The following is a 22699-nucleotide window of genomic DNA, read 5'->3' on the forward strand; positions in this document are numbered from 1 at the left end:
CGACCTATCATGTCTTGATTTTTATTTCTGGGGTCATATGAAATCGCTAGTTTATGACACCCCTGTTGACAATGCTGAGGAGCTGGTTGCAAGAATCGCAGTAGCTGCCGAAGACATTCGAAATTCGCCTGGAGTATTCCAGAATGTTCGGATGTCCATGCGTCGGAGATGTGAGGCGTGCATTGTAGCCCGTGGAAGAAACTTCGAACACTTACTTTAATCCATGTACCTTTTGCTTCTTTTCATGTATTATTAAAACGATTTCTCACTTACGGTCTCTTTTCTTTATGGTGCTTCTGTGTACAACACCGCTTCAGGAAAACATTTCCGACCCCACATTGCTATATGATTTCGAGTTGTCAGGTTGTACCCTACCCCTCTTAGAAGTTCTGAAACGTTTAACTGAAACACCCTGTATAATATACGATAAAGTGTGAACCAGCGAATGACAAAAACATTCGTATGTGAAAAAAAATCCCCAAAACAAGAGCAATTGTAACAAATTTATCATTTTACCCAGAAACCTTTTCCCTAAATTTAAGAATAACGTAAGATAAAGTTCAAAATTTGCGCGAGTATATAAGGGTGTCAAATGAAACAACCTTAAAGGGTTTTAACTTTTTTTGAAGCATAAGAGGAATATTCATATAATATATGCGAACACAACATCCGAGTACATAACGCGATATTTATGATGGTTCAACATCACAGGTATTCAATGCGTGCGCAATTCGTAGACCGGACTAAGTTACAACGGTATCCAATTCCCTCTATACATTGTCAGGGGGAATGCAGAGGCCATTACTAGTGAAGGCGTTGTAACCATGGAGTACAATTTGCCTTTCACATAACCCCCGCGGGAAAAAAATCGAGCTGGGTATGGTCAGGCAATCTCGTGGCCAAAGAATAGGTCCATCTCTGCCCATTCAACGGGCCTGGCATCATGGAAGGAGCGTACGTCAGACCATTGAGGAGGAGCCCCATCCTGTGAAATACGAGAGTAGGTTGGTATTCCTTTATGGTTCCACAAACAGCTAAAGCATGTCTAAGTACGCATGACATGTCACAGATTTTGACCCGTTATGCATGCTGCACAACGTTAACTATTGGACAATCTCTTTCGACCTCATGGATGAGATGTGGATTTTTCCCAAATGCGATAGTTTCGCTTATTAAATCGCCTACATGTGTAAACCACACGTACTGAATTGTCGTTTCACCAGGGCGCCTCCGTAGCCAGGTGGGCAGGAGCAGCAGTGTGTAGCACACGCTTATTGATTAGACCGGGGTTCGAGCCCGTGACCACCAAATACGGAGGATGCAGAAAGGTCAGGGAATGACCACCGCATATCCCCGAAGCAATATGGCCTTAGTTGCTAATGCTCCTAAAAACTAAATAACAAACAATCGTTTCACCAGGGTTGGCAAATTTAATTCAGCCATCAATAGTACATATTTCGCTTTCTCTTGTAGGATCATCATAATCCAGTCCGAAGTTGATTATATAAAATAAATACACAGCATAAAATATAAACAAATCGGTAACATTTATATATAAAATGTTATAAGGCTTCAAAGGTTGTTTCATTTCTATGTAAATACCATATATATTCAATAGATGTCGAGACTTAGAGCTCAAGGGCATGGTGGGGGAGGGGTGGAGGTGTACCGGGAAATTTTCCAGTATGCTATCAGCCCATCCGGTTACTCAGAGAGGTTTGCAATAAATGATGTAATTTAGAATTAACCGCTTTATTTGTATCTCTGTATTTTAAATTTCACAGCCGCCATTGTAGGGAGACCATCGCTTTGCTAAAAGTCATAATGCTCACAACCAAAACAGACTTACTACTGTACTAAACGCCGACGGAGTTAAATATACGCTCGTTGGTACTTTTAATGTCGGCGTTTTTACTCTCGGTAATTTAGATTAAAGTCATCATCGTATGTGTAATCAAGTAAAATGCGAAATTCCAGTTACGTGTTACGTAACAGTTCCCCAAAGGTCTATCGGCGAAAGACTTTTCCAATATCTAATCATTGGCCAAATTAAAGATTTTTTTCTCCCTACATTACCGACAATTAAGTTGCACACTGTATAAAGCAAATGTGTCTACTTAGCAGGCTGGGTTTTCTAGTAAATTGATAATCAAACACAATTTTTAAATTTAACACGCGACAAAGAGAAAATAAAGTACTCTTGAAAATGGGTAGTATTTTATAAAGCATTTAAACTTGAAGGGAAATGCTGTATGTAAGAGAGAGAGTACTTCTTCGCGTAATACATTATTTTAGATTTATTTTACGATTCGGTCGTTATTCTGCCCTGGAAAGAATCTTCTGTGTTTTTAAATAATATTCATACTTATGCACATGAATAACGATATCTCATATAAAACAACTGTTAGATATGAGATTATAGGAATCCTTTGTCACATGATCGTTTTCTTTCTTCAGATATCCCCGTAACATCAGCGACTTCCTGGTCTACGTGTTCAAGTCACCGTACATATTGTATACTAAATCTGTTCAAGACCTTAATTTAGCCCCAGCTTCCGTATCAAGCCCATGACGAACATGACACGGCCAAGAGCGCGAGCATAACACGTGCGTGCACAAACACACAGAGCTCCATCCATAGCCAAACTAAGCTCATATTCCGCACGCTGATTTAAATACTCCCAGGATTGTTTTGCTCATAGCACTGAAACCGGCTAAGAGAGCGAATGCATCCTTGCTCGCTTATATGTCCCTCTCGTGTATACACTTATTCACGTGGTGGATGTGTAGCATGACAGAAATAGTGAAGACCTGGAGTTATTTTTGCTCCCGCACGTTCCAGTATGTTACCGTCGTGTTTGCCAGAGTAAACATGGAGAAACAACAGGTAATTGAGATAACGGCAATCAAACGAGAGAGACACACCAAGACTGACGAAACTGCGAAGGGTGGACGGAGAGGAACGCCCTACCTCTATCAGGAAACGTCAGTCGTCCTTGATGAATCGGTAGCCTTCGCGTGAAGACTCGAAATAAAGCGTATCCCCCCCCCCCTTTCAGTAGTTGGAAAAGCGTTTACTTGAGTTTTGCATATCTTCAGCAAGAGCAGCTGGAGCCGAGGGAAACGAGAGATATGTTTACAAACATAAATGATCGCTACACGCGGCTAAATGATTAATTAGTACAACTACTCCCTGGTCTCTGAGGTAATTAGAAAAGCAAACGGACACATTACTTATGTAAACAGTCGCCACCAAAATATCTGCCTCTCAGCCGATTCTTTTTACCCATCTTTCATTGGTGACGAACTCTATTAGGCTTAGCTGTACCCGTTGTTTTAGTTAGATTGAAAACTGATGGAAGCGCTACCTTCAATTTAAAGAATACAAAAGTGTTTTAATAAATTCGCGTTTATTAATTATAACAATTAATATACATTTATCATAATACTGAATTAAAATTAACACTTTATATTATATATTTCTGCAAATTTGTTTAGTTCATTAGTTCCAAATATAGTTTGCATTAAATTCGAAACAATAGTTATGATCAATACCCTATACTATCTTACTATCGTGACTACGTTTCCGAGTCCACTCTGGAGTTCGGTCATCAAGTCTAAAAAGAATAAATGAAAATATAAAAATAAAGGTGACGAGAAAACCAAAAGAATATAAAAATTACTTAAAATATGAAAATTCCAGGGATTCACTAATAGGAGAAGAAAAGGAAGGAATTAATTAGAAGGATAAATAATATTTGAGAAAAAAAGAGAAAGCCGACAGAAACTAGATTTTGATAACAGATGGGCAGCAATATGCTAATAATCAAATGTAATTAAAATGTACATCGTATATCATTGTTTATAAAAAGATTTTGTATGATGGTAACTCCTTGGTTTGGATTAGTTAACTAAATTTTATCTATTTAAATAAAAGGTTTTGCTGCCATGCCATTTTCGGCAGCAATACCTCTTATTAAAGAAACCCTTTGCGTACCAGCATGATGTTGACTTCAAGAAAAGCAGATCAAAAGTGGATGTAAATATAAACCAAGTGCGCTGAAGATTATTAAAAATTCAGTCCCCAAAAATCTTTAATATTAATTAATTAAAATCGATTAAATACGCGTCCGCTCACATTTGCTTTTAATCACTTACGATTTGTATTTTATTAATAGCGATTTTTATCTTAAATGGCTGAAAACCAGGACTCACCTCTAACCTACAATATTTGGTAAAGTCAAAGAATAAAAACGCTTTTTCTTAATTAGAAACAGAAGTCATTCTACTCCAAATTCTTCTTGAAGACATAACCGACAGAAACCGTACCGTATTTCATTTCTAAAAGATGTTTTACGCAGCTGAAAAGATATCATTAATCTAAGATATAAATGGTTTTATGCGATGGGGTGTTCATTAAAAAAATAAAAGGTCACGAAACTACCAATCGTCGTAGTATTCACACAAGTAGGTTCTGCCAACCTCAGTGATACTTCAGTTCTTTCTTCTCCTCAGCGTGTTCATTACTCCAAAAACACGCAAGCAGGAGAAAAAGAAACCCGAAATTCGCCGTTAACTCTTAACTCTAATTAGAGTTAAGAGTTTCAACGCCATCGTGCAATTCGATGTATTTCATTTATTTCTAATCTCCACAAGCTGATATACTAAAGAGAACGAACGTATCTCTTCAATTAGGACATTTTTCTTGAGTCGTCTGGATTTGCTTGAGTACGGTTTGAAGTATTTTGGCATTTCCTTCCACTCTTTCGATATTTGATAGAAAGAACTGATAGAACTACTTCAAAGAATTATAAATAATATATTGGACATTTACTTCCGAATACTGAAATTTTCTTGAAAATAAAACAGACTATTACTGCGCAGTCAATTATGAAGTTCATGAACAATCAAAACTCCTATGGATCCATTTTTACAGAAATGGTTTTTAGGAACCATATATTACCTGTAATCAAACAAATCATCTATTTGTTTGTTCAGAACTGTATTATTTCGGTTGTTTCGAAATTCAATATTTATTTTATACCGTACTATATCCTATCATGCATTTTTCATCGTGTTTTCAATTGAAGTTAAATTTGAACTGATGGCATCATCTTATGACATCAAATTTTACAAGTGAATGGGGAAATATGTATAACTCCAACTCAAGTAACACCATTTTCTTTATTTAGTTAAGAAATTGAGCACATTAAAGGCTAGATGTGCTTTTTTCCAATAACATTTTCTATCTCTGAAGACCAGTATTCGTCTCTGAATCATGATACGAATACTGGTCATTAGAAACATCCTAAAAAGACTGTATTCCACTTCTTTATTGTATTCGGCGGTCTCTGCCAATTCCGCCATGTATATACAAAATAATTCAAATAAAAGCCAGTAAAACGATAACTTCTAATCAGAAATGTATTACCCAGATCATAGATTCCAAATGAGGTCCGATCAGCTCAAGCTGCTTCTTGGATATAGTCACTATTGTAGGTCAAGGAGCTACCATCATACAAAATCCTTGCAATACTGTAATTTTACTGGATATGATTAACGTATTGCCGAGATATTTCATATGTTATGGGTCCTCTATCCTCAACAAAGATATTCTTCCAGCAACTGATTTTCTAACAGAAATATAGCTTGTGTAAACAGAGTGTTAAAAGTAACATTTAGTAACGAACATTGGGTTGGCTACTTAAGGAGCGATCCTAATGCAGCATTAATATTAGAAACTGTACACTTTCTATGCGGCAAGGTACGTGTTAATTCTCTGGAACGCAGTGAGGTAACCACAGTACATCGACATTTGGTATTTAAAGGTTCCTAAAATATTCCCCCAACTGTCTTTCCAGGCACAAGTGTACAGAGAGAAGGCAATGATCGCTCTTAACCATTTAAAAGTGTATCTTTAAAGATGCACGACTTTCTATGTTTATCTAGCGATCATAAAACAAGCTGCCAAACGTCATGATGGGTCGATTTACCAATATTATAACCTATGATGACCCGAAATGCACAGTTGCATTGTAGCCAATGCGGCACGTGGCTAATCGCTCTGTCTGACGCGAATTTTGCAGCAGCCGCGTAGATCACTCGAGGAGAGAACAGCTACATTTCTGTACCTGTACCCGCCTGCCATCTCCCATGAAAGGTGAATCGTTTTTATCTCGTCTCCCTCAAGGGCACGAAATCTGTCGACTGATACTGGCCTTTGTTAGATTTATTCTAACCCCATCGCCGTCAACGTGTGGCGTCTTACATCAGCGATGGCAACGGAGGAACAGCTCCCCATTTTAACGATAGATAGGTAGTTACTGGAGTGTATGTCAATGCACAGAGTGTTATTTCTTCCCTTTCTTGCGTTACGCCTGTGGCGGTACAAAGAAGCAAACGTTTGGAGACTTGGTTTTAGCACACGTAGCAGTACAGAGTTGAAATGCTGCTGATTTTATCTGCAAGGTTTTCAGTAAGCTGGCGTGAATATATGCAAAGGAAAATTGTTCTGTCTTTACTCCTTCTGCCTTCTCAATTCTTGCATCATCTGAGAAAAAGCCGAATGGTTTTGGTTGAAACCAGTCGGCCATTTTCCATCTTCAGATTCTTCCAGTTATTGCGAATGCATTATTGGACACTGACACTACACTACACTACTGTTGTGTTCTGAACTTCTAAAGGAATATATGCAAGTTTGTTTGTTTGTTGTTTATAAAACAGCATGCAAAACGCTATTCAAACTTCAGAAGGTTAAAGTGGTTTTGAGTCCTAAATCGGAAAAAGTTTGCCAATGTTGTCTTTTGGTATTTTTTGGTATAATACCATTACAATTCTGTGCGCGTTAAGCGCCAAAACAACTAAGGCTATGAGGTGGCAGTACGCTGTGCCTTTTCTGCAGTCGTTTGTAATATTTGCTAGACAAAAAACCTGAATTTCAGAAAGAAAAAAAACAATGCAATCCTCACCCGAGACCTAATAACCCGGCCACTTTATGAAAAAGCAGATGACAAGTCTTAGCGTCATTGACTGGATTCGAACCTAGTCATTTTCATCCGGTGTGGAGGAGGACGGTCGGAGAACCGCTGAAAATATTCGAAAGTTCTCATACTGTGCAAAAGATGAGCGTAAAAAATAGCTGGCAAAGAGAACTAAGGGCAGGAGAAAAAAAGAGGGAGTTTTTTTTTTTCATATATGATGCAGAACAGCACTTAAATTAGAAGCAACTCATGCAAGATCAAGTTAGTGGGATAATCGACAATCCAGCCGAGATTGTGGCCGAATTAAATTATTTTAAAGTATTTTGCATCTATTTTTGTTATTGAAACCTCATTAATGCTAAGTGGAAGTAGTGAAGCCAGTTTGAACTGTTATTAAATAAGTTACATAATGATACCAGAAATGATATCAGAGAGGAGTTCGCTTGAAAAGCAACTGAGGCTGAGAGAGAGAACTTCCAAGAACGGAATTGGGATTATTTCCTTGGATGGAGAAGTTACAGCGGCTCATCAGTCCATAAGGGAGGATATAAAGAATTGATGGACAATTATGTACCAGAGAGTTGGACTTCTGTGATTGGTAAAATTATGTAATCCACCTTTAAAGACGTAATACAAGACCATCTCGACAAGAATGGTATTCTAATAGTCCCAGGAAGGTTTTATGAAGAGGGTAGATCCTGTCTGTCTGAAACCTCGTAAATTACTATGACAAGGTTACAAAGCCGTTGGATACGAGAAACGACTTTGATATTATATGTCTTGATTTTAACAAGACTTTTGGATACAGTTCCTCGTGAGAGGTCATTGTATAAATTAGAGCATGAAAGAAGATCCATCAGTGGGTTAGAAATTGGTTGAAAGGCAGAAGACAGGTGGTCATAGATGGGTATTCAGGAAGTAACGAGTGTTGTTCCTCAGGGTCCCATTTGCTTCCCCAGTGCTCTGACTGGGGAATATAAGGGACTACAGGGGAAGATTTGACAGTCTGTTGACAACTTGAATGTTGGGAGTAGTTAACGATCAGAACCAGGCTATGCTACTTGCTTCAAAAGTATTTTGACCGACTACAAGTATGATCGGCAAAAATGGCAGCTAAAATTTAATGCTACCAAATACAAAGTATTGAATAATTTGGGGGAACAAAAACCCATGTAGTTTACAGATTAGGAGGGGAATTACAGGTTGTTCGAGATCAGAAAGATTTGGAGATTACCGTACATAAGGGCGTGAACTGAGATGAAAGACAAAAGATATAATAATTGTACACAGGTCTGGAAGCCACATCTAAAAAAAAGAATATAGAACTTCTGGAAAAGGTGCAAAGGGAGACTAGATTGATGGAAAGTGCTAAGTATTATCCCTATGAGGAACAGCTTAGAAGGCACAGCTCAGCACCGGATACCTTTGGGCGTTAGGATTTCATTGGGGGGGGATTCATTAAAATAAATGAAAACTGAGGATTAATCTCACTGGTGAGCGAAACAAGAACCAGCGACACAAATATAAAATCTTAGGGAGTAAGGTAGATCTTATGAAGTTTAACTTCGGGCCAAGTATTGTGGAATGTTGGTATAAGTTGCCTGCAAGGGTGGCCGAGGCGGAGAGATTGGAAAAATTCAAGATAGAATTGGATAATCACTTTTTGACTATGGGAATTATATGACACAAGTTAGGTTTTTTTTTTTCTTTCCCATTCCATTCGTTGCCATTTTAATACTAAAACCGTTTTGAAGCACTTAAGGCTGCGTAGATAACATAGGAGGCCATTTTGAAAAGTATTTAATATATAACTAAAATAGCAGTCTTATTTATCTAAATTACTCTACGTTGTTTCACAAAAATCAGAAATGCTTCTGAATTCCTCTTATTTCATTTTCATTTATTTAATTTTCAGAAATAAATAAATTATGCGCGTTTGTAAAAATGCGCAGTTCTATAAAGTTTGAGAATGGGATACGTGAGAATTAAGATTTTTTTATCTTAACCTTCAAAGTATATTTTGAACAAAATAAAGTGTTCAGCCAAAATTATCCAATTAGCAACCTTCTGAAGTCTAGCAACAGTTTAGCGGAACATTAAATATATAATGAGTTGGAAAGGAACTTATAAAAATGTAACATTCAAACTGTGAAAAATTCTGAATTATAATATCATTTAACTGAGATATTTGATGGTCAGTAAACAACCTAAAATGGTGATGGAATGTGTGCGTCAACGTTTAATTTATAAATTGACAAATATGCACGAGGGAAATTGTGTGGACTGTTGTTAAGTGTAACTAAACAAGTCTTCAAATTATGTTTTAAACAGAATAATTTATTGGTTACAGTGTTTGAGCAATATGACATTGTGCTTTGAAATAGGTTTATCTCATTAAAGTGAGTAGTAGTAATAAAGTGAAAAACATTAATAAGTTTAAGAGAATAACTGGAGAAAAATTCAATACCTTGCTTTCATCTTTCACGCTACTGAATAATATTTAAAGAAAATCTTTAAGATATTATATAACTGATGCCTCTAAAGCTAGTAACTAATTAATTTGTTTGATTAACTGTAAAACCCATTTAGATGTAGATCTCATACCATTACATGCAACATACCACAATAAATTGTGTACATAGTAGCGGGCTTAGAAAAGGTTCCTCGTGAAAAGCACATATATTTCAATTCCAAAAAAGATTGATATTGATCTCGAATAGATAGGCGCTAAAAGGTGCGACTACAGAATGGTAAGATGTCACTGATGAACTCATACTCTATCATTTGCGCTTTTATATTCCTCAGTTAATGTTCCACCTTATCTTAAACTTATAAATAAATATTTATAAAAATCTCCCAACGACGGTTGGGAGACTTTGGGAGGTGCAAAGCAAGTGGCAATGTATATTTATTTTGCAAAGTGAATTGACATCCCATCCAGTTCGGAAAAAGGCAATGAATATTCAAACGCCTTTCAATGAAGGGACTTAGTGCATGTGATTAAAATGAGATGCTGATGGTATGTTAACAGATTCCTACGAGTTAGTAAGTTCTACTAGTATCTTCATGGCACATGTTACTGGAAGAAGACAGGCGTTGATGGAGGATATCACAGACAATCACCACAATCGGGGAAAGCCAAAGTACCATACCTTGGGAATGCTTGGACTTTAGCCCTAAATGAAACAGAAATTAGCCTAATGCTGCATAAAAATCATTTTCTAGGCCTATCATTTCTTCTGAAGTCATTTCCTGAAAAGATCCTTGGAAGACGATTGTTTGGGTCCCTATCTAAGTATTTGCATACAAACCAACTGATGGAAAAATTATTAATCTCGCTTGGATTATCTTAGATACTCCAAAGAATTATCCTAAATTTTGAGTTTAAGGTTTATGAGGTAATGTTGCAATGTCATGAGAAATTATCACTGCGAGAAGACTATAAACATATCCAGTTTACGAATATACCATTTATATTGCCGGCTAGGTACTTTCAGTGTGTTTAGCAGAGCGACTTTTATAAAGCTGACCAAGTTAAAAGAGCTACGTTGTACATAGACCTGTTAAGGCCTATTTACACAAGTAGCGAGGTACTTTAATTGAAAAAAAGGAAAGGCGACAGAAAGTAATACGAAAAAGTTCTGTAGTAACTTTGTCGGAGAATATTGTACTATAAAAGTACATATCAGATTCAGAAGGAATGGTTTTTAATATGGAAAGACTTCAATTAAACTGTCTCTGGTTTTAAATCAAAGGAATTCAAATTTAGTTTTGATATATTCAATTATACTAATTAATGTAGAAATTAGAAATTTCTCTTTAAATCATTCTTACGATTCTGCTTCACCAAAACCATGCCTTTCAGCAATCAAGTCATTAGAAATTTACAAATGTTTTCATAATAATCCCTACCACATGAATTTGCATTAAAATTACGTTTCATATTAGTAGAAATATTTCAGGTATCACTTTTCTACGTTTAAATAGTTCTTAGATTAAAATATTTTATTCAAAACACAATATTCATTCTTTTAAGATTACAGAACCATGGAAAAATTCTGCGCACCTCGCTTAAAATGGTTATAATGAAGGTTTTGGTCCATATTTCCACAGATGTTATTGTTGCCCTTACGAATTAATATGAAAATATTACTCTGCTCAGGTAAAAATGATAGAGAAGAATTCCTCAGCCATATTTATGCTCCTATCTCACCATTCTGGAAGCGTGTAAAAATCGATGAAGATTGTTGGTGTATATGCGCTTACCAGTAGGGGAATATATTTCTTTTCCGCTACTGTACATATATCTTCACTGTAGTAAATTCACCTTCAGTATTATACATAAAATATAAGATAGTGTTTTTCAACATTAAAACTTTTCACTTGATTTGTTCAAGTCCTTCTTGGTCCTCATCTTACAGCAGATATCCAACGAGAATGCAATGCATCTGATGGCTTCAAATTCCTTATTTAGGGCCACTTTAGTCTTAATATAAAGTCCGTAGATTTACTTGCACTACATTAATAGGATTGCTAGAATGGACCTGAAAAGAAAAGAGCGAGGTATTTGCTTTGTTTTTTTTCTCCAATTATTTCGTTTTACTATTAATAACACCTTTTAATAAGATAAACCCACATATAAAACTATTACTGCACACTGTCCGAATGAAAATTCAACTTTAAAGAATAACAATAATCAATGTTTCCCATAAAACTGCATCTCAAGTAATTTACAAGGATCTGCCACCAGCCAGCTAAATGAAGTATTTCATAAAAGAGCACTGGCCTACTAGAATTCTTCGTGTTGTCCATTCTACAACAGTGAAGATTATTTCATGGAAAACCTGGTGATTCAGTTGTTTTTGGCCTTAAAAAATTCAGATGTACGTCTCTGTGATAAAGGAACGTACATCTGAATTTTTAGCGCACTGAGACCATCTATTAGTTGGTCAGTGCGCTAATATAGTCTTTAACAGGCATTACAAGTACATATATGTATATGTTCATAAATAGATTTACATATTGTGCTGGAGTTGAAGAATCCACGACAACTGTTCAGGATCTCAATGGATTTGAATACAGACTTATCCAAACCACTAATAAGCATCAAACCAATTATACTATTACTTCCTTACTACATTTATTACGATAGTGGTAGATTTAGGTTCCAACGGTTGCAATATTTAAATATACTCAAAAGAAAAAGTAAGTTATTTCTGTGAGAAATATCTCATCACCATCTACCGAGATTTAAATAAAATTGTGCAGAATCTCTAAATGAATATTTCATAAAATTCTCCCAAAAGTACATTGAACGCACATGTTATGAAATAAAATCATTAACTCATGCAAATGATATGTTTCATATCTTGAATAAAAGGTAGGGCAAGGATGATTAGAGGAAGTGACCCTCCCCACCGCTACACAATTGTCACACCAAGCCCTCGTGTTTCCATCAAGATTATTCTGAGGATCTGTAGTTAATAAATCCTATTCTTATTTAAGGGAAGATTTCAACTAATTTAAGGTTGAGGAACAGAAGACTAGGGACTTACGATTTGCTTCCCCAAAGCATCCCAGGTATGTTCATTAGAATCCGGATCAGGGAATCTGGCACGCCACTACATTCTCTGGATATCTTCACTTTCCAGAAATGCATCAAGCAACTAAGCCATGCTGGGGAGGGTGTTATCAACGATAAAAAGTAAGTAAAACCAATAATACGACTGATATTCATCTTGTTAGCTGGAGATAGCAGGATTTTGAGACAATATTAATCCCATGCGATCGTGACATGCCGCTCCTACTGGTCAATATGTATTATATATTTAGGGGAACGTGTTGTCCATGGGCCGATTTGTATGTTGTATGGGCTGAATCTATCGAACCTACACCTCTCCAAACCAGTGGCAGACGGCGATATATTCTGCCCACAAATCTGTCACTGATGATCTGAGAACCAATTACACATAGGACTCCAAGATTTCATCTTTATATCTTCGAGCAGTCAAGGTTCTTTCCTCGAAGACATGAAGGGCGTGGCCTTAACTGGCCAATAATGGTAATACCTCCCCACCTCTATGTTGAAGGGCTGATATTGCAAAAGAATCAATAATCAAGATGAATCTTGATTCATCAGAGATCAAATTTAACTTCATTGTTCGATATTCCAATTTCTGTTTTCCATACAAACTAACTCTCGTTTTATATACAGGATCAGAAGAACGTAACTCAGGTTTTCTAACCATCGTGTCCCCCCCCTGATACCTTCCAGACAATTTATACCTTGATATGGTACACCGATGAAGTGTCAGAATGCATGTTGATGTGCTGATATCTTTCGGTTGCGTTTGGCTGTTAAGGCCAGATACTAGTCATCTCCTGAGGCCATCACCTTTCCTACGATTACATATTTCTGACTTCTGGAATTGTTTCCACAGTCTTGAAGTTACAGTTTCGGTAATATTGAAGAATCTGGAGTCCTCGACATTTGGTTGGTCCCTCTGCACGTTCCGAACTTTTACACATTTCCTAAAAGACCACATTAAAATGTATATATGGTAAACTTTCTTTTAAATAGTGGAAAATTCAACTTTTTCACATGAATGTATATTTCATATATTTCATGATAAGCAGTGAAAGAGATACAGTTTCCTTTTATCTTATTCCATGTTCTCAGTTCGAGGCAAAAGACACAGAAAGAACTAACAAAGTCTAAGTTGAACAGCAGACAAAGTTCATCTTATTCAAATTAAATATTTGCTTTAAAATGACATCCCTTCCGAGTGAATAGTCAAGTTGAAAAAAAGTATTGCTATATAACAGCCAAGTAATGAATAATAATTAGTAAAAAATATAAAGACTTGCTATATATATTAGCGAAATAAATCATTAGTATTATATCCACGAACAAAGTGTTTCTAGATAATAATTGGAGTATACAACGGATAATAAAGGAGCCCTTGACAGGCGATCGAACAAGAGATTTTAACAGCTGAAGTTTAGAGGCTCTAGAAAAGAGTGCGCGTGTGTTGCGCTCCCATTTTCTCCAAGAATTCTAAGTATGTGTAGAGCTGCGAAAGGCTGATAAGTGTTTTATCATCTTCCACTAGGTGCCAGCTAGATGAAGGGCCGAGATAACATCGCAGAATCTCCGATATTCTCGGAAAAGAATGCAAGCATAGTACAACCCCTTGCATGGCTGCAGTTCCACCGAACTGTCTACAGCAAGGCAACAGAAGGTCTGCGTAGAAGATTAAGTGTGCAAAAAGCCATTTGTCAGTCGCAAAAATTCTGTTGTCACTAAAACCTGCAAAGTGATAGTCCAGGTGTTGACTGGGCATATTTTTCTTACCCAGGAGAGTGTATTACGTATCAGAGATAACTTTAGATGTGTGACATCTTAAAGGTTCTATGTCGGTCACTGCTCCGCTCAATTCTTTCCATCAGACAGATTCCTCACGTCAACGTACCTCTGATATTGAAGGCTGAATGGATAAGCCACTTATCATTTTGCCTCTAACATTCCACTGCAGAGATACACTTCTCTTCACTCCCGAATTCTCATATTTCCCACAGTGAAAGGAAATATGAGATTGTGGTTATGATTTTTATTCATTCCCCAAATTAAAACTTCGACTCGAAGTCCTAAAAGGTGTAGAAAATACAGCAATAGCAACAGACCATCTAGAACCAAAAACGAAAGAAAACCAAGTCATTCGATATCAAGAACGTAAAACAATATAAGACAGAAATGAAGTAGGTAATACAACATAGTAACTAATGGATTTCGTGCCAAACTGTGACAATCCAATAATAGTCGAAGCTGCAAAAATAGAAAACCAGTAAATCCAGAGAAACACATACACTAGAGAAACATGAAGAGGGTTGTATTTGTTTAAGTCTGTTGAATGTTAATGTTTTTTGTACTCTGCAGTGCCGGTAATCGATTGTATTATAATAATGTATACTGGCGTCCAAAAATTAAGATTACAATCATAAAATCTGAAATATGTACTCGATGGAATTCTATCAAATCTCTGGTGAAGAGTATTGTTATAAGACTCCATTATATTTTCCCTTTTCTCTCTACGATGGCGGTCTCCTTTTTTCTTGACCTCACAGAAATCAGAGAGCGCTTTCCAGAACCAGTTTAAAGACTGTTTCGACTCATCTGTGAAGAATACTGATTAATTTGCCCTTTCTAGTTTCCAAAAATATTTATATCTGTATAAACTAATTTTAATGGGGTTTTAGACTAACACAAATTTTCCCTGAAGGGATTTCAATCTACGAAGAATGTTCAAAAACACACGCAACCCGTGTAAGAAACTTGCATAATATTATTTCACTTTGGGTACATTACAGAAGCTGATGAAAATCATGCCATTGCGTTCCTCACGTTAGTGTACACCTGTTTCATGTCAGAAATCATTCTCTGTAATGTGCCCGTCGTTATTTTACTGGATGCGGAATTGCGACCTTTTACAATTTGACTGCAGCATCCTTAAAAACTCCCATAAAAATAAGTCAAGTAGGTAAGGTCTGAACGTCTGCGATGACTCTGTTCTCTCGAAGTCATCTGCCCATGAAAGATTCCAGGAATGCCAAGAAGGTTTGAGCAGTCGCACTGCCTCGCTGAAGCCTTAGGAAGTTTTTATTTATTTTTTTTGAGGGGGGAGGGGATCCCGTTTCCACAAATGCTTCCACAGTTACGATATAATTCCATTTCTTATCTTAACTTGTATTTTTCAGAAGAAATCTAAAGTAAATGAAGTACATCTCTTGTGACTGTAAGATGTACCTCAAAAGTAAAGTTCCAGTGCAATTTTACTTTTATGAGATAAAATCTGGAACTTTACAATCTCTACAATATAGAAGGGTAATCCGACATCAGTGCCATAACTATATTAAAATCCGCCCTTCTCTATAATTAAACTATGTACTCAATATAATTTCCCTTCTGTTTTCCACATTTTATTATACGTTGCACCAAAATAATTATCTGTTTCAAAAGACTTATATAAACTGCAGCAAATTGAGATTACCGGAAGATCCTTCATTGGATCAAGGGCTGGCTAAAAGATAGACAGAGAGCAGACATAAATGGGTGTTTTTTAGGGTGGACCGATGCAACATGTGGAGTTCCTCAAGGATCAGTATTAGGGCTACTTCTATTTCTCATCTTTTTTAATAACATTGATGGGGGACGTGAAGGATAAGTTGTCAAAGTTTACTGATGATTTAAAGTCAGAAAAAGTGGTAACCGACCATTTTGTTTCAAAATGTCTTAAATCGGTTGCACTTATAACGGTCTGAAAACGGAAAGTAAGTTTAATGCTTCTAAATATATGATTTATGTATGATTTTGAGGAACTAAGATTCAGAATTTAGTGGTAAGGTGGAGGGAATGGAGTTAGTGGTCCTGAATGAAAAAGAATTGGGGATTATGGTTCAGTCAAACACAAATAAACACAAGCAGTGTAAGCAAGCGGTATTATGACCTATAGGAGCCCTCCCAAGTAGGAAAAAGGATGTTATTGCCCCTCTATATACAATGATGGCGAGACGTTGTTTAGAATATTGTGTTCATCTCTGGAGGCTATGCTCTCTAAGAACGAAGGAGCGGGTTTCTAGAAAGGGTAATCAGATTGGCGAGGGATGCCAATAATCGATGTTCATATTAGGAACGGTTTAGAAAGTGCGACTGAAAAAGCTTGGCAACCAAACACTTAAAGGGGACCTGATAGAGGTATATAAAGTTATGAAGGGAATAAAACGATGAAGGTATAAGGCTCCTCTTTCTCTCTTCTACCAGTGATGAACTTTTCACTTGAAGAGAGAAAGAGGAACCAAGGAACAAAAATACCAAATTTTGGGAATAACAGAAGGCTGCATTTCATTAAATTTACTTCATGAGATCCAGCCTTCGGCAGAGTGTTGTAGATCACCGAAATAAACTGCCAACCACAATGGTCGGTCGGGCAGAGTTTGGTAAAGTTCAAAACGATATGGGATGATCACGTTTTTCGGGATAACGTATGAGTGCTATTGATTTTTTTTCCTTTTTCTACAGATGCAAAAAAAAGCCGCCCGGGCTAGCCAGGTGGGTAAAGTGCTTTACATTATTTATCTATTATGATACTAATATTAAAATAACCGCCATTTTCTTTCGAATATTATGATTAATATCATCTTTAAAAAATAATAATATAGTGACAAAAAGTCACAAACATCTGGGTGGGCGAGTGACACTGAAATTAGGTTGTTTGACTAATACTGCCATGAAAAATTTTCTTAGCCAAAAGAAATGGCTAATATATTTACGTTGTGCCTATTTCTTTCTCGCTCTCTCTTAAATCACATTTTATTTCTTCTCCAATGCTCTGATGTCAGAGTCACTGTTTTTTTATTTTGGTACCAAAGTCGCTGTGATGTACTTAATGGACAACAAACAATTATACTGGAAAACGAAGTAAGGGTTCCATATTTTATAGACCTCTTCTAATCCTTGTATGCAATTCTCTTGATTCGTTTATTTCTACCGATAAAGGTAAAAAAGAGAAAATTATGTCAGTGATCGCGTGCCTTTTATTTTCCAGTAGTCCAGAGAAACTGTTGCAAATTCCACACTCTTTCATAATCGTTGCCATTAAATACGTGTTTGGAACTTAAACAATAAACGTATTGTCTCGAACAGCATTTATTCCATTTCACAATGAGCCAGTGTCTTTCATCTTTCTTCATTTTACCTTTACAGTTTGAGAAACCTTGCCCTGCACAGACAACTTCAACTTCTCGAATATCCACCCTCAATTCCCTAAATGATCGCGAGGTAATTCTCCAGTCTGGCAAAGATAACTTTAATTTTAACATCAGTTAATTTCAATTCTTCTAAAACTCAGTCTTGTCTTATGCCTCGGAAAAAAAGTGTCAATTCTCCTTTGCTCATCTTGATGAGCAAAGGAGAATTGAAACAGCTTTCTAGACAAGATCGCATATCTCTATTAGGGACTACCCTGACTTCCAATCTCTTTTGGCACAAGCACATCACAAATATTGCTTCTTCTGCATCTAAAAAACTGAATTTTCTCTTTCGCTCTTGCCGGTACTTTTCTTCTAAGCAGTTACTTACTCTGCATAAATCTCAAATCCTCCCTGCAATGGAATATTATCCTCACACCCGGAGTGGTGTCCCAGTAACCTCTCTCTCAGGCTTCCATTCAAAAGAGGACAGTTAGGTTTTTTAATGAACCATCTCTTACGAAGTCTCTCCACTCCCTGTCTCGCTGATATTCAATTTCTGTTGCATGCCTTTTTGTAGGCACTTCCATGGTCACTGTTCTTCTGAATTGCCATCTGTAATTCTAGTGTCAACAAGTCCCTTCATATAGAACCTAAGTACTTTAGGTTTTAATACCTCATGTTTGAGGTTTTCATAAAAAAATGTTTTTGTAGGTAGGCATAAAAAAATATGCAAACATTTTCCGTAATGTTCTTTGCTTTCTTCGTTGACTTTGTTTCAGTATGAAACATGTACACTAATCGATAAAAATTAAGAAAACAAAATGTTTTTCATGATTATTTTACTGTGAACAGTGTCGCCAAAGGTGAATATTTGATATAATAGGCATTTCGGCATGCAAATTCCGAGTATCCAACAGAAATCTATCTACCACCTTCTAGAAATCTATTTAAGTAAAATTAAATGCAAATTAAGTTAATACAGGCCCACCTCTTCGTGTTCAGGATGGGTACCCCATTGCTGCTGCACGGATAAGGCAACGTATACAAACCAAGTAATTTACATTTGGCCAAACTACAGCAATCTTTAAACAAGACGATGATTACTGGAGGAGTTGAACTTTGTCCAGGTGCCACCGCTGCACTGAACAGTTATATGTATAGATTTAGGAGATGGTTTTTAATCAGGAGTTTCCTAGCAGAACTGGATGATTGTATAAGAAAACTGTTTGTATATATGTAAATTAAAAAAAATGAAATGAAAATGAATCCCATTAACAACAAACCACCGCAGAGCTAGTCGAAACTGGTGCCATGAACATGTGACTTGAAGCCCTGACAAATGGAGTACAGTTCTGTTTTAACCTACAAACAGATTATAAACGTTATTCCATCTGGAGACAACGAGGATTGCGGTACCATCCGAGAAAGGGGTACTTACGGTGGAGGTGGTGTTCTCGTGTGAGGAGGTTTAATTATCAACGGCCGCACCCCTTTCATCTTTTTGAAAGAGGTACTGAGAACAGATCCTGCGACGCACTGCACGCCGACAGCCAACTCTTGGGTTACTCGGTGAGCTAAGGTCTACTGGTGGAAGAATGGGATCTGTTGCCACAGAATCGTATAGACAACGATATGTCGAGCACGGTTCACTGCTGCCAGACCTGTTTAGCCGTTTGAGGAGATCATACGCCATACTGATGTCATGTGACCATATTTTCGAGCATCTTGTATCGACTTCTGTAATGGGACCTTTTTGGTAATTCCTATAGAGCTCCTATAAATGTCCTTTATACCTGTCTGAAGTTTCTCGCTGTCTCCTCATTTCATCGTTATTCTACGGTCTTCCATATCAAATTTTGACCCGCTTAATCGCAAGCTGCGCCACGTTTTCTGTTAATTTTGTCCAGCAGTGTATATAAATACACTGCAGCACACAAATAACTTCAATAAAATAAACATTATCTACTTTAATTTAGACTTTATTCCTTTAATGGATGTCTTGTTTCTTGTCTTCACTTTCCGCGTGAATTATTTGTTATAATACGTGATGTAACTTTATCTGCCATGATGCCGAACTAGTTTTGATTGATTGATTTGGTAGTTGTTGGCGCATCGGCTTCTGTGACCATATTGCACCTCCCAAAGTTTTTGCAGTACTTTGATCCAAGCCCGAGGCGGGATTCGAACCCGCGACCTTTGGGTTGCCGGGCAGATACTTTACCCACTCGGCTAGCCCGGTCGGCACTAGTTTTGATTGATATCAGAAATATTATTCAAGTACTGTATACGATTAATACAGGAAATTTTGAATAAACACAATACTGCTTCAGGAATTCGGTGAAGTCACCTCTAACAGTATTTATTATATTTAAAAACTGTCAGTTTTATTAAATAATAAAAGAAACTGATAACGAATGATAATTATAATAATATATAAACGTATATTACTGTTTAGTTGAATGCAAGATAGAATGAACTCGTGCAAATTTGCTTCCCACTGTGAAATGTTTGGTGCTTTTGTAGTAAGTCTAGTCGCACACAAAAATCATTCTTGGACACACCTCAAATAACACCAGAAACTTATTGCTCTAAATTAACTGAAAGTTCAATTATGTGCACCTTTTGACATTTCTCATATTGCGAAACCTTATCAGTTCAACTTTATCGGTTGTAAATTCAGTGTTTTTCAACAAAAGTTTACTGGGATGAAAAATAGCTCACTTTCGAGTCTATGGAGGCCTTTCCACGATCCTCTTCAGGAACTGGAATATTATTGCTGACTGGCAAAATGCAAGTATCATAAGGAGCGCATATAAAATAAGCTCTTTGATTCATTCCGCGATATACAAAGGATTATTAATTAATTCAAAAGAAACAACTTTTATTTTATAACGACGGTTGTGTGTCCTGAGGGACATAAAACTTGTTGCCTTTCCCTTAATGAACACCTTCCGGAATAAAGTGATTTATGGTGGGCTGCCACAAAGTAAATCGTTTCAAGCGACGAAGGACTGAACGATTTCCAATGGAACAATATTATCCGTCGCAGCCTTCTTCCTTTTGAACCGTTGCCATAGCTTATTCTAAGGAAAAGGTAAACCACTCCTAATGACACAGTACGGCCCATTTTCCCCTGGCACCTGTACAATGGAAGTATGCAGGAATTGAGCGCACTATTGACGCTTTCTGCCATCACGGGCACAAGTCTAATAAACACAGAATGACGAAGATTTCGAAATTTCCCCAAAGAACACCATATCGAGTTTTATCATATTGTATGACTGTGTTTCGCGTGAGGAATGAATAGTATAATCACAAGTGACATCCAGTATTTCTCATTTTGTGGTTATTAGCCTTAAACTCGTAAGTTGTCCATGAACACTATATTTAATATAAAATCGTATGCAAAAAAGTAAAACAATGTTCCAGAACTATGGGGAAAGTGTCACGAAGTCTCATAGTTGGAGGTAAATTAAATGCTTTACCAATATCGCCATCAACTTACCTTCCATGACGTTTTCGCCAATGTGCATATCGCTGTACTTGCTGACCATTATACAGACCTATTTCTAAGATTTTCTGCAATTTAGGCACCATTTCTACTCTTCTACAAGTATAATAAACCGACATTACCCCATATGGAGTAATCGTGCGACAACTAGCGCACGATTACGCCGTATGGTGGCACTGCATGGCAGTGCAACAAAAAATGAACTCTGTCTTAATGCGCAGAGAAAAATAATTCTTAGCATTTTAATTTTCATATTATCGCTATAGTGAAGAATTTAAACCATTGTTGAAAACTAAAAAAACTTGACTGGTGTCTTTATATAGAAACAACGTTAAGAGAAACGACGTAAATAGAGGACATTATAGTAGCAGGCCAGGTATTGGTTTGCGAATCCTCTGAGATTATGCAAATCTATCAAAAGCTCCTTACACGTATGTTACCTTGAGGGAGGGAGAAATAGGGTAACTGACTTCCATATGCGAATCACAAAGCAGGAAAAATATCACAGATATGTTCTGTCATTTATTCAGAGGGTGATTTAGTCGGCATTGCCCTTTGCCAGTCGTCTCTACCCTAACTATTGACGGTGTCAGAAATGCTGGCTTTCTTCCCGACCACGTAAGAAACTCGCTAAACTGATGAAACTTGTAATGAATGTGTCCACTCTCTTACATCAGTGTAGAACTTTAAGAATCTACGTTTTCTTGCCAAACATTGAAGCGGGGGTGTTCTTTCAAGGCAACCTAAGTCTTAGCTATATCTAGTACCTTAGAATGTATTTAGACGAGATCACTTTGCCAAAAGCGTTTTTTTTTTAAATAAACTTACACTGAACTCTTCAGTTCTGAATCTTTCCATTATTTTCTGGAACATCTGATTACGTTTTCCTCTCAGTTAGAATAGAAGAAATAATTTAAATATAAACCTCCCCTTTAGCTGTCATTGAGTTCGGACCTTTTTCTTTATTGGATGTTTTAAATTTTGTTCATAGGTAGAGAAAGTACTGAACCGTGACTGTTCATTTAAACTATTCATTTTTATCATTAAATAATTCATTAAAATTCTACTTATAATTTATTATATTGTCTGTACTTAGCAAGAAAATTCTCTATTTATAGCAGAAGTTGGAATTGTTCCAGTTTAGGGCACGAAAATCACAATTTATTTCCAAATACTGAGAGTTTCCACTTAATAAAATAAAAGAAAATAATAATTTGGAGCTGTCGTAACCAAAATGTCCCACTATCCCCCCTTCCTCCCCCGAGCTTTATTCTCCAGACTTTTCTAACGAAAGCCCAACACGCTATAGCAAAGTTATAAAGATAAAAGTAGAACTCCCCCAGGTAAGTGCATTAATCTTGATATGGTGAGCGATATTTAGTCCTTGGCATGAGGTAACCCTACACTGGGTATGAAAAAAAGGGGTGTCCTCTAGAGGAGAGAGAGGATTGTAAAACTAAAG

At 36.8% G+C, this 22699-nt stretch overlaps 1 protein-coding gene across 2 annotated transcripts in view; it reads right to left on the reverse strand.

Annotated features, from left to right (window-relative positions):
- LOC150076265 (potassium voltage-gated channel protein Shal-like) overlaps positions 1–22699 on the reverse strand; it is a 311258-nt gene that overhangs the window by 286573 nt on the left and 1986 nt on the right. The window lies entirely within an intron of this gene.

This window comes from Mastigoproctus giganteus, chromosome 13 (genome assembly GCF_048544385.1).
Source record: "Mastigoproctus giganteus isolate SK-2022 chromosome 13, ASM4854438v1, whole genome shotgun sequence".
NCBI classification, from domain to species: Eukaryota; Metazoa; Arthropoda; class Arachnida; order Uropygi; family Thelyphonidae; genus Mastigoproctus; species Mastigoproctus giganteus.